Raw genomic sequence first — 12,295 nt, forward strand, 5'->3', positions numbered from 1 at the left:
AATGGGATACAAAATGGCCGTGTTATTTTCAAATGATGCTTTCGGTGTAAAGGAAGAGTGTGCGTCTGTGTTTTCTTCATGGTCCACCTGACCCTTATTTACACAATCTTGTCTCGAACATGTCTTAAAGCTGACACGTGGATGTGTGTACGGCTGCACTACTGGCGAGAAAGGAAAGGAAGGAAGGGAGGAAGGGCAAAGAGGCAGGAAATGGAAGAATGGGGAGAGAATCAACTGATAAAAGCCTTTCTCTGTTCTCGCTTGTCTCCTGGAGTCCATGTGGCTTTTATACAGGTGTGAAGAGGGAGAAGACACAGCGAAGGGAAAAGGGGGGCAAACAGAAGGTAGGACCGAGAGCAGCCATGTGAGCTCATGGCTTGGAGGACGAAGAAGTAAGAGAGAACATGGTAACTAGAGCTTTCCTCCATCTTTAATGGCCTGTGTGCACATCAGTGGACGTGTTCTCTTACAGCTTTGACATGGAACATGAATTGGCTAAAAAGCATTACCCCCCCCCCCCCCCCCCCCCCCCACACACACACACACGCACATGCGCACACTCAAACTGATTACATCAGCTCTATTGTATGAAACCTCCACCGTCAGTTACGTGCTCTTTTATTCCATATTGTACATCAATCAAATGCAGTTCATGGCCATTATGGATGACCATTACGCACACCAGGGAGCTGTGCTGCGGGTTGCCAGCTCCCGGGGTGAACGCCGCTTTTGTCCACCAATCCGGTAATGAGCCTTTTTATTCCTTTAGGGCAAGGGTGTCCAAATGTTGTCCTTCGAGAGGCGCATAGAGAAAAATGGAAGGATACAATAGTTATAATAACATTCTTCAATTTTAATGTATTAATATACTTACTAATTACTCTAAAACCAGTCCATTAAGCAATTGTTTATTCTTTTTATAGATTGTCACTGTTCCGCGGGAATCTCGTATGTCCAATTATGGTCAATTTAATATTTTTTTTAATTACAAATCTATACTATTGGTCTGTGCATAAATTGTCAGTTATTTTTACGCATTGTTACCCCAATTAAAGTGCTGAAAATATCTAGGAAACAAGCCTATTAACTCCCTTGAATGCTCAACCGTCTGAGAAATATTGTGAAACTCTGCCGCTTGCTTAATGCTAACACAGAATGCAAAACCCAATACATAGGTTAATGAAACCAGCATCAATGTCTTGTAGTTGTTAACCTTTAAACAACTTATATTTGATTGAAAGCAGTAGCAACACATGCAGACAGAGCATGAAATACTTGCATATATTTCTTTAACATCTGTGAAAAACGACTAATATTATTTGACCTTAATTATGAAGGTTTTCCCTCTGTATTTCATCATCAAAATGTATGTATTATACTGCCCCCTGGTGGCCAAGGCATGCACAACAGAATGAGCAGCACAATGTCCATTGAATTATCATGATGCACAAACTATTGAATTAAAAATATTGTTATCACTGTTTGATTTTATAAAGTACAATTAAATGGATTAATGGCATTTTCATTCATTTCTATGGGGAAAGATGATCTGAAATATGTGTTGGAGTTACGAGCCAGGTCACAGAACGAATTAAGCTCGTAAATCTGGCACCACTGTATTTTAGTTGTAAATAGTTTCCTTGTAGACAGTGTTCCGACTGACCCCTCCCCGCAAATAACAAAAATCATTAATTGACGCCCACCCTAAAAAGGTGTATAGATGCCACAACATAAACTACGTCAATTCATGTCAACACAATTCATTGGCTCCAAGATGCCACAAGATGACTCCAAAGCAATACTTTTATATTAGACATAGCATTAGTGTGAGCATAAAAACAGTTAATAGGTAACATTTTCAGTGAATAATGGAGGAGAGGACCCCCCCCCCCCCCCCCCCCCACAAAAGTCAGCGAATAGGTGACTACTTGAGTATTATGAAGTAATGTGTAGGGGAACAATATATCTTTACAAGCCCAATGTAAAACCAATATATTATTATTAGCAGTAGTAGTTATAATAGTTGTCAGGGGCATTGCACCCATGGGGGATGTGGGTGTCACAACACTGCCACTTCTTCCATAGCCAAGCTTTTTACGCTGGCTTAAAAAAAAATAAAAAATAAAACCTTTCTGGCTGTGTCAAATGTTATTTTTAGTTAATGCCTCTGGCAGCAAATGGCCCATGGGCCGGACTTTGACCATCCCCACTTTAGGGCTTACATAATAATAATAATAGGATGAATTGATGTGAGTAACAAGCTGCATTATGTGTGTTTGTGGCATCACACTTGATCGCACACAAACTGGGACGTAAAGACCTTGTAGCTGGTTGGTGCCACGACGGACAGTGATTCTAAAACAGTCGAGGCATCCAAGGCAGCCTAACCCTAACCCGTTACCAGATGCAAGTTTGAAATTAGGATTTTCTTTTTCTTTCTTTTTTTTAAAAGAAATATTATTATTTGTTTAGATTTAAAAAGCAAACATTCCCCTGGGAAACAGTGGGAAAAAAATCGATCTAAAATGTTTACATTATTTTCTTGTACAATTTTAACATTCTTAACAGGCTTAGCCTAATAGAATAATTGCCTAAGATAAAAAAAAAAAAAAAAAAAAAAAAAAAACACCAATGTGCTTTCTAAAATGTATAATTTTTTCTTTATGTCTTTTTCGATTCTTAGGCATCCAGGTCATGTTCATCGACAAAGGTTGAATGGAGACAACTGGACTTTTCTTGTTTACTGAATTTGTTGTCCGTTTTCTGAAAGGTTCAAAGATGACAATTATGCTATTAGGCTAATGATGTGTAAAAATAACCACTGTTAATAGAAAAACCTAAGACAATACCAATGATCTTTACTGGTGAAGAATAAAAGGCATATTGCATCCCATTGTTATAACATTCATATTTGTCCCAAGTGGAAACAGACATTGACCAATATAAAATGTAAAAACGACAATAACAAACCACTCATCTTTGAAAACATTTGACTCACTTTGAACATCAGTACAGTGATGGCTTGAGATACGGTTGACCCGACGCCTGGGTTTTTCTAAATATGAGCTGTCGCTAGGCCAATGTTTTATTTTATTTTATTTTTTGCTTTGACTCGCAAGCAAATATCTGAGATGTGCACGCGGTTTGGTGGCAGTGAACTCAAATCACTTCACAACAAGCAGCAGTTCGGCAGTAAACAATTCTTCAAAAACGAGGCTGAAAGCTGGTTAATGCCACTCCCTGTTGAAGTTCACTATCAAATTAAACATACAACAAAGAATTACATGTTGTGTATTTAAAACAACCAAATAACTGCTTTAAATGAGTCCGCTCATTTAATACTAACACTTAATGAGAAACGTCATAGACAGGCTAATGAATAGCCTCTACGCGGCGGTGTTATAACGCTTTGAGCAACGGGTATTTCAACACAAACGGTGCAGCAACACATGGAAACAGTCAATATTAATAATGCTCACAGGCATATATTCTTTATCGTCAACAAATAATGACTAATACAACTGCAGTTTCCTGAGTCACTTATAGTAGTTGTGAAACTCCTTCATTTTTGTCAGCATGACTGTATTATACTGCCCCCGATGGTCAAGTTGCATACACCAGAGGGAGCCGCAATGAATTAATCATGGTGCACAAACTCTTTCATTCTTTACATTCTATTTCATTATGTTATTACTATATGCTTTTATAAAATATTAGTGTGCTATTTTCCTTATTAAAAATATAATTTTTAAAAAGCGTCGTTTTTTTTGGGGGGGTGGGGGTCGCGCTGGAATCATTAATTTCAATGGGAAAAAAAATATTCTTTTGGATCAAGTCTCACAAAACAAAACTCCCAAACAAACATAAAAAGCCAAAGAAAAATGAAAACACACCCAGGAAAACCATTTGATGCTCCGAGCCAAGTTGCATGATATGGTTATACTTATTTGGAAATTTTGCCTCTTGTCGTGACTGTTCCCTTTTGCCTTTCCAGAACGAAATATGACAAATTTCCATTGATTAAAACATTTAGCGAGAATTAATATTAAATTTGCAAATAATTTATAAGGTGGTTCGACTTTTTACATAAACAATGTGCACTTGGAACTGTGCAAAAAGCACAAATACATTAATCCACTTATTCTATGATTGATTTGTGTTATTTTGGATGACTGGGATTAAACCCGCAAGGTGACATTCCAAGAAAGAGACACCCATAGGAGAACAGGAGGATGCCTGGATCTGTGACCCACTTTTTTCCTTGTTCTCTCTCTCTCTCTCTCTGTGTCCCTCTTTCATTCACTCTTTTGACTCCCAGCAAAATCTGTTACACACACAAACGCACACATACATGCACACACTCAGGCACAGATGCGAGTACACAAAGGGAGGGATGCGTTTCGACTCCCCGTGCAAGTTCCCAGCATCCGGCACTGCCTGGGAACGCACTGAATCATACATACGCTCAACATGGCAACTACTGGCTGAGAAATCTTTTGTTTTCCCTTCTGTTGTGTACACAAAGAAATTAGGAATCCGAAAAATAGTGGGCAATAAGTGCATTTTCCGCCTTTACAAACAAATGACTAAAGAATTGGGAATACCGTACGTCTAATACAATGCAGCCACACAGGAGCACAACGAAGATTGTGTTATGGGAGCCAACGCCTCTCAGTCGACAGCAGTGACCTCGGACCTCGCAAATGTTTCCAACAGACACACTCCAAAATCTCCTCAGCAGGTTAATTATAGCTGGGAAAAAAAAAAAAAAAGTGGGACCAACTCCATATTTTATGCTATTTTCCGTTCCCGTATGATTACTTAGTGAAGTGTTTCCTAACCTTTATTGAGTTAAGGCACATACAGCATGTTACATTACATCACCACCACACACCAACAAACAGAAATATAGACCGGTACTGAAATGTCTTGTCTCACTTTATTCAAAAATGGACTTAGTGTCACATCTGGGCTTGTTTAGTTAATCACAAAGCTGTTTGTCAAAATGGCCAGAGGTGGATATACAGGCTCATTATAATTTACAGTATGTCATCTAGTGGAATAGCATTTAATTGCTCTGCCTGTCATCACATGTTGCCCGCATAGACAGATGAAAAAAGATACATTATTTGAGGTAAATAAACCAATTAAAAGAAATGAAATAATTTACCACATTACATTAGCACTCTGGTTTATATTTGTATAAATAAATGATATACACATTTTTCAATAAATTAGAGTGGAGATGCTGTAAATAACAAGACCGGGAGATGAGAACCAGAACAGTAAAACTGCATATTTTAAAGAGGCCTTTTATTGTGGGCAGCCTAAGGCACACCTGTGCAAGAATCATGCTGGCTAATCATCATCTTGATATGCCACACCTTTGAGGTACAGTAGACGGATAATCTCGGCAAAGGAGAAGTGCTCACTAACATAGATTTAGACAGATTTGTGAACAATATTTGAGTGCAATAGGCACCAAAATGGGAGCAAAAGTGTTGCATTTATATTTTGGTTCAGTGTACAGAGAGCAAAGAAGCTTGTCTGGGGGTTACAAAGAAGCCATGGCACAGCTGCTTGCCCACTGATGCAGGACTCGTTCACGTCTGGCCGAACAGGCGCAATTGTTTGATATTTTCCACGTGTGTTCTTCTGAGCTTCTTCTCCTCCCACACAAGCAGTCGCAAATGTCAAGAAGAAAATCATCGGTCTGTGGGAAACCAAACAACATGCGGCAGCCAGTGCGCACGTGTCCCCTTTCAAAAGAGATGAGGGGAGATTGAGCACGAAACCCAGTTTCAGAATGTCACCGTGATCGGATAGCGGGCGGATATTCCGCTCTACTTGCTTGTGACAAACGCTTTGATGTATAATTAAACCAGAAGTTTATGAATTTCTTTCTGCCAAAATGTCAGCTGTGTTTTTGTGTGCCTTAGAGATGCATACGCATCACTCTGGAAATTCCAAGTGTCTTGTTTGGGGAAAGGTACAAAACCAAATGGGATGCTATTGCACAGGGGTGTTTATCTTTATCTTCCAACAGTCGCATACAGACAAATCTAAAGATGTAAGAGCCATTATAACATTATTTATTTATAAAAACAGCTCTGTGATGAAGCAAAAAGTCAATGATTTATCGGAATTTTGGGGTGGTCCTGTATCCCACTAAAATCGATCCACTCCTGTATTGAGCAGCAGCAGATTCACATCTCCATATTTGCTGTAAATCCAAAACAAGAGCGATCTGTACTAAGCCCACCTTTACACTGAGCAGAAAATGCCACTAAAAAAATAAAACATTGCAATCGAAACAATTTCTGTTTTTCCCTTCTACTGCCTTGCCACACAGTGCAGAAAGTAAATCGTACAAGGCAGGGAAACGACATGGGCTACTTTACTACTTTGCATCGACGTTTAGTGTTTGAAGGTGACTAATCGCTAATTTCATATTTTTTGGTATCTGGTCGCCCCTTTAATTGGCCAATTTATCGACTCGCTCGTCTGCTGACGAACTATGATGCTCCGCGGAGCAGCGAAATGTCCGGCGAACAAGGCTAAAGAAACAGGCAGGCTCCGACTAATTACAAGTCCTAGATGAAGCGTAATGGTGAGTTGTATTTTTTAAACATGAGTTTTTATTGGTTTCGATGCTGCTCAGTCGAGATGTCTTACGTGAAACCGGCCCGTGCAACAAAGTGTGCTGAAAAAATATCAAAGATGTCATCAACTGATCGACTTCGACTTGACTTTTATCACATAATCGTCCAGCAACATTCTTTAAGGTGAGTAAAGTCAAGGGATAGAAAGCATGCTTGTTTAGTATGTGTTTCCTTACTGAAGCGAAGCACACTCTCACCGATTTTTAGCATCGTAAGCGATTTTTAAAATATGAACTACCGTACATACATGATGAGGAACTTCACATCGCTTTCTAACTGGTTCCATTTCACGTCAATATCGGGAAGTCCGTGGCTCACATATCTTAAGGATTGCAATGGTACATATTGAAAATGTTTAACGTTTCCAATTGTCATTTAGCGAGCAGATCATGGAGAAAAACATTTTTAACAGGATAATCAGGATAATCTTTCAGAGCGATTCGATAATCGGCTTTTATTGACTTTGCTCAAATTGACTGATTATCATTATCAGTCATGTACAGTTCCCCCTCTATATTGTGGTTCATCGTTCATGTCCTTGCTATATTGCGTTTTCTTTAAGCGATCGTTTTTCATGGGTCTTTACAGAATACTTACTGACTGTAATGCCTTTGCATGTGGGAAAGGAGAGCCCCAGGCGCCAATGGTAAAACAGACAAACAAAATGACAAGTCTCAGGCAGAAGCTGCTGTCGGCCACGGTTCACACCAAATTATGCCGATGTCAAACGCCACCCCATCAGACTCCGCCTCTTAATGGCACATGCATGCAAACAAACAATACAATACGTACTGTATTTTCTGCACACATTATGCTTGCAGTTTTTTACGTGTTCGAATACATTTACAATGTGTTTGAAAAGTCTGTTTCAATAAGTTTAATTATGTGTGTTTTTTTTAATAGGGTCTTTCATATCTCTGAATTTCACCTATTGCGAGTGGGTCTGGAACATAACCGCCAAGATAAACGGGGTTTCATAACATGCAGAAATGCATGGCTGGAGAGAACCATAATGTTTCATAAAGCCTTTGCAATTGTTTACATTGGCTACAACATGATTAACTGAGTCCTTTATATTTTCTTACAGTCTTTGTGAAACACATGAGACTTGGAAAGGATGTGACAGAAACTGAGAGGTCAGGCACGCTCAAAATTGTCCCTATTTGTTCAACAAATGGTTGCTAGTAAAATGCATAACAGCTGTAGTGCTTGTTCTCTTTTTAAGTGAGGTGTCTAAAACGGCGCAAACAATCAACATTTCACAGACGCGCGACTGTCGATTTGTTACGTTGCCGTTTGGATTAGAGTGGCCGATGACATTTTAAAATGTGCTGGAGAACAAAAAGTTGCAAGTCCACAAAGTCCCGATTGTCATCTAGCTATGTTTAATTACCAGTGATGACTTCATCGCCATTTGTCTCTCTTCAACAATGCAACCATCGCTCAGCAAAAACACAGTCCAAAGACAGTTGGAACCGTGGGTAGCGACGTGTTAGATCGTTCATTAGAACCTTTCAATTAAGTCATGAAAAGAGAAAAAGCCTTTACATATTTCACAGCTGACTTGGCAGGACTGGACCATTCATTGTCATGTGGGGGAGTTTGAAAGGAGCCACGGGATTTTGGCAGCAGAATTCCCAAGAAACTTTTCATTCCCTTGCTCAGACTTTCGATCGTAGGTACAGTATAGCCTCGCAACTAACAGGAGCAAACTTAGAGAGACAAACATCCATTCCCACCCCACTAACAGACAATTTAGAGCAATGGTTTCCAAACTATGGTCTGGGGGAAATGTGCGGCCCGTCGTCTATCTTTTATCTTCGCGTCATATGCTAAAATAAAAAACAGGACCCGCAACCCTATTTAAAAAATGGTTGGTGGGGTGGGGGGGGGGGGGGGGGGGGTGACAGCGTGAAAGGTGTGGGTTACGATACCCACATTTTCCATGGGTGCAACAACCCTGACAACTATGACTAAAACTACCACTATTAATAATATATAGTTTTTATATAGAGATTTTCTTGAAATGCAAAGAAACAATTTACAACTAAAATCGTAACTAAATTCCTAACTAAATAACGTCCTGGTGAATAATGAGAATTCAGTTCAGGAGGAAAAATGGTGTGCTCCACTTTCTGCTCCGTGTCAACGTCTGATTTGTCAACATATCACATAAATTATCCTCAAGCTTGTCAGCCTACAACATATTGCTCTTGTTTTGGCTTGAAATGTGGAGAGCTTTTTCTGTATGTGGCTCGCGAAGAGGATTTAGTATCAAATGTACACTAGTGGTCAAAAGCTTTAGAACACCCCAATTTTCCCCTCTTTTTATTGAAAGTAAAGCAGTTCACATCCAAGGAATTGCTTGATGCTAAGATAAATGGTGAACTGCCAGAGGTTAAAAAGCAGGTGAGGTTACCCAAAACTGAGTGGCTCCAAACTCGAACCCCATCAAGCTGTTTTGGGATGAAATGGACAGAAGAGTACAAGCAAAGCAACCTATATGTACCACACATTCATGGGAACTTCAGCAACAGAGTTGGAAAGAACTTTCTGAGGAATAATTGATTTCTGTTATAGAAATATATGTGTTATATCTGCCTAAGGTGGCTACTTTAATTAGTTACATTTGTTTAATACATCTTTGTTTATATATTGAGCCGGGGATTTCTTTTGTAACTTGAATTGTTCCTTTGTTTTATGCAAAAAATTGGGGTGCTCCTAATCTTGACCGGCGTTGTGGAGAGAATTTAATGAGTTGATCAAAGAGGTGCTGTGAGTTGGCTATTACAGTGTTGTGCAATATTTGTGATCTATGGTCCTTTGTGCATGCATTCAAATTTGTACATTTTTTAAAGGAGTAACTATTATGTTTATTATAAAGTATTTTTTATTTGAATACTGCTCTACTCCTGAACTTTAAAAAAAGTATTGATACGCAACTGCAAAAAAAAATTACCTTATGTACTTATTTATAAGTATACTATTTTATTTGCATTTATTATACATATTTATCGTACTTATACTATTTTATTTGCATTGTTCACATGCACTTTGTAAGCTGGATGCATCTGAAAGTATATCATTACACTATGGAAACTGGGGATGGGATCAATATGTTTTTTTTTTCGTTTTTTTTTTTAATACTGTAAACTAATGTTTTTAGTGTGCACATTTCCTTTTACAAATCTATCAGTGATGATAAACCATCATGATGACAATTAGCAATAAAAAAACGAAAGCAGTACTCACAGGTACTGTATATTGTTTTCAATAACAGTACATACAAACCATACATTTTGTGATGGCGACATTTTATTTCCATTATTTTTTCACTGGGAGGATTAGTTTGAAATACATTTTCATTTTGTGCATTCCACAGTTTGTTTAAGTTGCTGTTCAATCAATGCCCGCCACCAACGTTGCTCTGCATCCCCCCCGCTGTTGCCATCATTTGCTCACACACACGAGTGGCCATTACATCCCTGTGACCTAAATGTGTCACATCCCTCTCACCGTGGCTCTCGTTCCCTTCCCCCTGCGCTCTTCTTATAGTATCGCTTCACTGTTTTCTCATCTTTTACCGTAATCGTCTCCCAAAAAAGATAACGAGCGGTCCCTGAGCACGATGCTACGTGTGTCCGCATCATTATCAAAAAACATCATGGCGGTCACCCAAGTGGCAAGGCATCACTGTGTGTTTTGCTGTGAAACATGCCTCCAGTGCTGTCGAATGGAGACAAATGAGCTTGACCATATGGATGCAGTTGCCAGCAGTGTTGCTTGATGAGCGCAATATTTTAAATAGATCATGATGGCTTCACAAGCGTGGGCTCAATGTGGTGGCATGGACGTGCATATACAGTAGAGCGTGAATGATGGCTTTGCACACGACCTGAGTGAAACTCTTGATGTGTCAAAATCAGTATAAACACAGAGAAACTTGTTCAGAATGTAACATACTGTAATATGTGCTTATCGTGTCCCAAATATAGAATACATTACATTTATAGTTCATGTTTAACAGTCTCCACCGTCTTCAGTTTTGACAAATGTATGATTTTTGAGTTTGACGAGTTAATAAAAGTGTAATTTCACAAATAATGGCACCACTAAGTAGGATTGCTGCACTCAAACTCCAACCTTTTATCTGTTGAAATGCATGACAAAATCCAGAAGATGCCTAATTGAAACATGCATCTTAGAGAGAGGAAATAAACTGATTTTGTTTTAAATAAATTGTTCAATAAATGAATTAAATCTATCCATACAAATGCTAAAGTGGTCACTGATGGATTCATCATAATCACCATGATCAAAAACACAAAGTTATTAAATAGCTACTGATATGTGACCACCATAGTAAATGATGAACTCATCAAAACACATCCTAAAAAAAAACAATTTCATGTTAATAATTTGATAAAAATAGTAACCTTTGGATCCTAAAAAAAATCCAATTTAAATGCATTTATGTATTTTTTAAAATTGAATTTCTAGCTGCCTGATGTTTTGTTATGTTTGAACAATAATAAATACAGTAACTACATTTAAACCCCAATTCCAATGAAGTTGGGACATTGTGTTAAACATAAATAAAATCAGAATACAATGATTTGCAAATCATGGTCAACCTATATTTAATTGAATACACTACAAAGACAAGATATTTAATGTTCAAACTGATAAACTTGATTGTTTTTCGCAAAGAATCATTAACTCCAAAAAAGCTGGGACAGGTGGCAAAAAATACTGAGAAAGTTGAGGAAAGCTCATCAAACACCTGTTTGGAACATCCCACAGGTGAACAGGCTAATTGGAAACAGGTGGGTGCCATGATGGGGTAGAAAAGGAGCTTCCCTAAATTGCTCAGTCATTCACCAGAAAAGATGGGGCGAGGTTCACCTCTTGGTGAACAAGTGCGTGAGAAAATAGTCGTACAGTTTAAAGACAATGTTCCTCAATGTACAATTGCAAGGAATTTAGGGATTTCATCATCTACGGTCCATAATATCATCAAAAGGTTCAGAGAATCTGGAAAAACCACTACATGTAAGCGCCAAGGCCGAAAACCAACATTGAATGCCCGTGACCTTTGATCCCTTCGCGCTTCGATCATTAATCCCCAAAAATGCTATGTGAAATGTTTTTTTTTTAATTAGCACCACGACACGTGCCCGCTTGTGGAGACGAGAAAGGCGCCTCGTAGTATTAGTGATTTTGCTAATACATTTGTGCTAGTAAGTTTACATACCCTGGCAGAATTGTGCCCGTGAGTGATCATCCAAAACAGATTTACCTCTTTTTAATAGGATTCAAATGAAATGACTATGTAAGGCACATAAACCTCTGAGCACAACAGTAAACGGTGAACATTTTATCGATGTCAAGGTGTAGAGTCGAATACATAGTTGAATTCAAATCTTGTTTGAAATGAGTCCAACTCAGGTCACATTAGCAAAGTCACATGACTGGAAACATGCTGCATGGATTTGATCGCGTCATGCATCCCATCGCCACTGCGCTTCCATCTGAACTTTACATCCAACACAATTTGTGTGAGTGACAACAGCGTCATTCACTATTGATCCTTTCTGGATAGTGTGAGATATTTTAACTATACTTGAGCGATT

The 12,295-nt window shown here is 38.7% G+C and overlaps 1 protein-coding gene across 4 annotated transcripts in view; it reads right to left on the reverse strand.

The window, feature by feature from the left end:
- Positions 1–12,295, reverse strand: part of ephb6 (eph receptor B6) — a 54,246-nt gene that overhangs the window by 16,627 nt on the left and 25,324 nt on the right. The window lies entirely within an intron of this gene.

This window comes from Phyllopteryx taeniolatus, chromosome 6, assembly GCF_024500385.1.
Source record: "Phyllopteryx taeniolatus isolate TA_2022b chromosome 6, UOR_Ptae_1.2, whole genome shotgun sequence".
Classification (NCBI taxonomy): domain Eukaryota; kingdom Metazoa; phylum Chordata; class Actinopteri; order Syngnathiformes; family Syngnathidae; genus Phyllopteryx; species Phyllopteryx taeniolatus.